Here is a 6269-nt window from a genome sequence, read left to right on the forward strand (position 1 = left end):
CTAGTTACTTTCAGAATACACACAAGATTAGTCCTTGTGGATTCGACCTCAATTTCACTGAAATTATTACCACATCGTGACCCTACATTTGGGGTTGTGAACAAGTTTTTGGCGCCATTTCCAGGGATTAACGGTTGCTTTTTTAAGAGATTAACTAGTTTTAGAATTAGGTTAAGATTAGGATTTGTTTACTTTCTATTTTTAGGTTAGGGTTTTTCTGAATTATTTTTAGAAATTAACTTACTTTCTGATCCTAGGATAGAAACTTTCCTAATTTGTTTTTAGAAACTAGTTTACTTTCCTTTTTCATTTTTAGAAAATAGGTTGCTTTTTTAGTTCTTATTTTTAGAAACTAATTCACTTTCCTTTTTCTTCTGTAGGATCTCAATAAAGAAACTTCTAATTTGGTAACTTCTTTCTAATTCTCTCTCTTTGTAGCTCACTCTTTCTTTTTTAGGTTTAGGTTAGATTCTGAAATTGGTGGGTGAGAGTGTTTCATGCCCAAGTGGGTCCGTGATAACACTCGACGTGGCTTGAGTGAAGGATTGGTTGAGGGGTTATCTATCCATCACAAGATTAGACACCACTCGAGATCCGCAGAGTTAATTGAAGTTACGCTTCCAATCAAATGGCTAATCAACCTTCAAATCCACATCAACTTAGGGTTGAGGAAATCCAAGATGAATATGAGGTGCATTAAGCACCCCCGCCTCGTATTTTACGAAACTATTTGCAACCGGCGGGGGTGAGCACTCCTTCATGCATGGTTTTTCCAGAAAACATAGGACATATGGATATCGAGTTAGGGGTGATCCAACTCCTTCCAAAATTCATGGACTTGAATATGAAAATCCATATTTACACATGAAAGAGTTTGATGAGATCATAACCACTTTATATTTTCTGAACGTGTTTGAGGACACGGTTAGGCTGAAACTCTTTCCCTTCTCATGAAAAGAGAAAGCTAAGATGTAGTTGCATTCATTACGTCCACGATCTATTGGCAGATAGAACGACATGACAAGGGAGTTCATTAAGAAAATTTTTCCATATCATAAAACGACACCTTTAAAAACTCAATCATGAACTTCGCCCAAAAGGAAGATGAACCATTCTTTCAATATTGGGAGCGGTTCAAGGATCTTGTCAATTCATGCCCACAACATGGTTTTGAAACTTGGCGAATAACAAGTTTTTCTTTATGATGGGCTAACTTCTTCCATGCACCAAATGGTCAAGACAATGTGCAATGAGGAGTTCATGAACAAAGAGGTCGATGATATGTGGGATTATTTTGACAAGCTTCCTGAAAACGCACAATCATGGGACATCTCCCCAAAATCAAGCATCACTTCTAAGCCTACTCAATCAAAGGAGGGGTGGAATTTATCTTCTAAAAGAAGATGATGATATAAATGTTAAAGTGGCTAATCTTACAAGAAAACTCGAGGCCATGAAACAAAAGAAGGATAAGGCTACAGAAATTGTTTGCGGTATTTGTTCTTGTAACATTCACACAACTGAAAATTGTCCATCAATACCTGCTTTTCAAGAAGTACTAAATGAGCAATCTAATGCCGTGAATAATTACCAAAGACCTTTCAGTGGATCCACTTCAAATACATACAATCCTAGTTGGAGAAATCACCCAAACTTTAGTTGGAGGAATGGACAAACTGCTTCTCCTCAAGGATTCCCTAATCAAATTCTAAATCAAGGGAAACTTCAAGACGATTTGGTTCTAAAGCATCTTCAAAATCAAGAGCGTTTCAATCAAGGTATGCTATAAGCCTTTCAAGACATTACAAAGGCCATTCAAGGGCTTGAGACAAAAAATGTGATTGGAGAAAGGGGAAACCTTCCAGCTCAACCTCTTCCCAATCCAAAACAACAACATGAAGTTAGCAGCCTAAGCTCTTCAAATCAGATGGAGCAAGCTAAGTCTATCACCACTCCTAGGAGTGAGAAAACAATTGATAAATCTATTCCGGTAAAGGCTGAAAAGTCTAAGGACCCAGAAAGAGATGAAACTGATAGACTTAACAACACTCTACATGAATTAGAACCAGAACCTCAAGACAAGACGATTGCTTCATTTCTCTAATGGTTGATAGCACCAAAACCTCTCTCTAACTCTCAAGATATTCTAAAGGTGCTTAAACAAGTGAAGGTTAACATTCCTCTACTTGATGTCGTTAAACAAATACCTTCATATGCCATATTTCTAAAAGACTTATATACGACCAAAAGACGGCAAAATATTCAAAAGAAAATCTTTTTGACAAAAAAAGTGAGTACCATCCTAAAGCAAGATGTGCCACAAAAGTACAAAGATCCTGGTAGCCCAACTATCGCTTGTATAATTGGGAATTACTGGATTGAGCACATACTTCTTAACTTAGGAGCGAGCATAAATCTGATCCCTTACTCAGCATACGAACACTGGGTCTAAGTGAATTAAAACCCACCCAGACAACATTATAACTTACCGATTGGTCAGTTCGTGTACCAAGAGGGGTAATTGAGGATGTGTTGGTCTAGGTTGACAAATTCTATTACCCAGTAGTTTTTATTGTCCTAGATACTCAACCCATGGTGGACATGAGCACTCAAATTCTCTTCATTCTTGGTCGCCCATTCCTTACCACATCAAAAGTAATCATCAATTGTAGGAATGGAGTCATGAATTTGTCTTTTGGGAATATGACATTGGACCTCAATATCTTTTTCGATATGAGCAAACAAGCAAAGGATGATGACGATGCCCACGATATTAACATGATTGATTCTTTTATGGTGGATAGAACTCTGATGACCTTATCCTCTAACCCTTTAGAGATGTGCTTAGCCCACTCTCATGATTTGTATGATGATATGATTAGGGAGACTGGTGTTATGCTTGATACTGTGCCAATACTTGAAGTTTACCGATGGAGGCTAGAATTTGAAAAATTACCCCAAACTAATGTAGTACATCTATCGTCTAACCTCAAGGCACCGAAGCTTGACCTAATCCTTTGCCCTCTGAATTGAAATATGTCTATTTAGGTCAAGTTAAAACATACCCGATGGTGATTTCTTCCCACCATGAGTCAGAACAGGAGAGTATGCTTATCTCTACTCTCATTGAGCATAGAGGAGCCCTTGGGTTGTCGATTGCAGACCTCAAGGGAATTGACCCTTTGATTTGTATTCACCGTATTTATCTAGAGGATACTGCGAAGACCTCTCGGTAGACACAACGTAGGTTAAATCTAAAGATGAAGGAAGTGGTTAAGGCCAATGTACTTCAACTATTGGATGTGGGTATTATATACCCTATATTCGATAGTCAATGGGTGAGTCTAATTCAAGTGGTTCCTAAGAAGTCCAGAATCACCATCATAGCTAATGTCAATAATGAACTCGTGCCAACTAGAGTCACTACTGGTTGGAGAATGAGCATTGACTACATGAAGTTAAATACCGTCACGAGGAAGGGCCACTTTCCTTTGGCCTTCATTGATCAAATCTTGAAAAGGCTAGCTGGTCATTCATAATATTGCTTCCTTGATGGGTATTCGGGCTACAATAAGATAGAGATAGCCCCTGAAGATCCGGAAAAGACCGCATTCACATATACCTTTGGCACCTTTGCTTAACGAAAAATGTCATTCAAACTGTGTCATGTCCCCTCCACTTTTCAGCGATGCATGATGACTATTTTTTCTGACATGGTGGGGCAATATTTAGAGGTCTTCATGAATGACTTCTTTGTCTTTAATCCACCCTTCGGTGACTGTTTGAAGAATCTTAAATGTGTCCTGAAGCGATGTGAGGAAAAGAATTTGGTACTAAATTAGGAGAAGTGTCATTTCATGGTTCGTAAGGGAATTGTCCTTGGACATATCATCTCGTCCAAAGGAATTGAGGTAGATAAGGCTAAGATTGATCTTAGCTCTAACTTACCTCCACTCAAGAACATACGAGATGTTTGATCCTTCCTATGACACGCCGGATTTTATAGACGATTCATAAAAGACTTTAGTCACCTCTCTCATCTTTTATGTAATCTACTTCAAAAGGATGTACCAAATGAGTGGAATGAGCAATGCCAAGAGGCTTTCTTTAAGCTTAAGGGTATGTTAACTATTACACCTATCATGCAACCACTCGATTGGAGCATTCCATTTAAAATTATGTGCGATGCATCTGACTATGCTCTTGGGGCGGTGTTATGCCATAGAAAAGAGAAGAAATCGTATGTGATACAGTACGCAAGTAGAACTTTAAATCCTCCTCAAGTGAACTAATCTACTACAGAAAAGGAACTCTTAATCATAGTGTTCGCTTTAGACAAATTTAGGTCCTACTTGATTAGATCTGTTCACAACCCCAAGTGTAAGGTCGTGATGTAGTAATAATCTTGGTAAGACCGATGAAGAATTCACAGGGACTAATCTTGTGTGCCTATTCTGAAAGTAATTAGAATCAAAACTAGGAAAAGAAATAACCTTAATCAAGAAAGTATGGAGTAATTATGAGATGATAAATTTAGAAACTTAAGAATTTAAAGGTGGGAACTAGGGTTTCCAGGGATCCACTTGCAGCTCTTCAGATGCTTCCTTATTCAATTTAAGGCACTTAATTGGAATTAAAGTCACATCCTGTCCAATCGGAAGATATTCAATAAACTCATATCTGAACTTCCATTGACCTAGTTCTCAACGGATGAAAGTTGTAAAGATTGTAAGTGATTCCATCACTAACTATGCTTTGGAGACTATGATAGACAACAAGATATACCGATCCAACAACCAACATGGTAGAATTGTGAAGAATAGAAGGGATCCATAACTCAACCATGCCAAAGGGACAATGGAGAACAATAAGATTTCTATTTTCACAAACTCTACACACAAAAAGAAAGTACTTCAAGCTATTGCAAATCCATTGTAATTTAAGTCACAAGAAACCATTAAACACTAAAAGTATTCCTTAAATATCAACTAGAATCAAAGGAGTTTAACAATAACAAGAATCAAACAAGAAAAACATCCCAACCATGCTATAAGCTTCACCCCTTAGCCCTAGATAAGGGATCTAGCCAACCATAAACATGATTGGATTAAAAATCCTAGAAGAAAATATTAAAAACTAAAGAGAAGGGAAGAAGAACTCTTGGGAAGTGGCTCCGCCCTTTTACTCTACTTCTCCAAACCCTAGATATCCTAAAAAGTGCCTAGAAACCCCTATTTATAAGCAAAGTTCTGCAAAATCGCAAAACTGAATCTAATTTACACAGACTGCATAATGCCTTCGATGTCATCGAACACCCTTTGATGTCATCGAAGGGGTTTGAGTGTGAAAGTTGCGCCTTTTCTTCTTTCGCACTTTGTAAGTCTCTGTGTCATCGAACTGTCCTTCGATGTCATCGTACAAAGCTTCGATGTCATCGAAAAGGTCTTTGAGTCATCGAGAATGTGTCCATAATAGTACAGTGAGTTGCTTCAATTTCTTTAATAAATTCGATGCCATTGAGCAATATTCGATGTCATTGAGTACCTTCCTTCAAGTCATCGAACATGTCTTCGATTGATCGAGAAATGCACCCAATATGTTCAGCAATCAACTCAATTTTTCCTCATAAATTCGATGTCATCGACCATTGTTTGATGTCATCAAACTGATCTTTGATGTCATTGAACGGTTCTCGATGACACAGTCTTTGTGAATTTTGCTCTTGTTCTTTCGACTTCCTTCCTTTTCCACTTAGTTTTCTTGGATCTCGGAGTCTTGAAATCTTCAATCTTAGTCTCTAAAGATCCCTTCTTCGCTTTGGTGACTTTTGAGCACTAAATCCATGCTTTTAGCATTCTTTTCAATCTAAGACCTTAAATTCACCTTGCAACACAAACACATGTAAAATATACCATTAAGCAATATTATGTTTGTAAAACTAAGAGATAAATAGGGGATAATATGCAATATTTGACCCTCAATACAACACCCAACTAGCATTTTGCTAGTCCCAAGTAAAATATACGAAAAATAATATTCAACCTCAAGTTCAAAACCATTTTCAGAAAACAATCTTTTGTGTAATCAAGTATGGATGAGTACAGATAAGACAAGAAGGTGAGATTTTAAAAATCCTAGAGCTGAATGACATTGGTAACCAATTAAGTAAGTTCTTTGTCAATCAAATCAGAGTATAAGTCTATATACCATGTTTTTTTAATGTGCTTAGTGAAAATCAACTTACTTTTTGTACGACTACTATTGTTTCA

At 37.3% G+C, this 6269-nt stretch overlaps 1 pseudogene; it reads right to left on the minus strand.

Moving 5' to 3' along the window:
* Positions 1-1072: 1072 nt before the first annotated feature.
* On the minus strand, positions 1073-1171 carry LOC131250184 (small nucleolar RNA R71; annotated as a pseudogene).
* Between the last annotated feature and the right edge of the window lie 5098 nt (positions 1172-6269).

This window comes from Magnolia sinica, chromosome 6 (genome assembly GCF_029962835.1).
Source record: "Magnolia sinica isolate HGM2019 chromosome 6, MsV1, whole genome shotgun sequence".
NCBI classification, from domain to species: domain Eukaryota; kingdom Viridiplantae; phylum Streptophyta; class Magnoliopsida; order Magnoliales; family Magnoliaceae; genus Magnolia; species Magnolia sinica.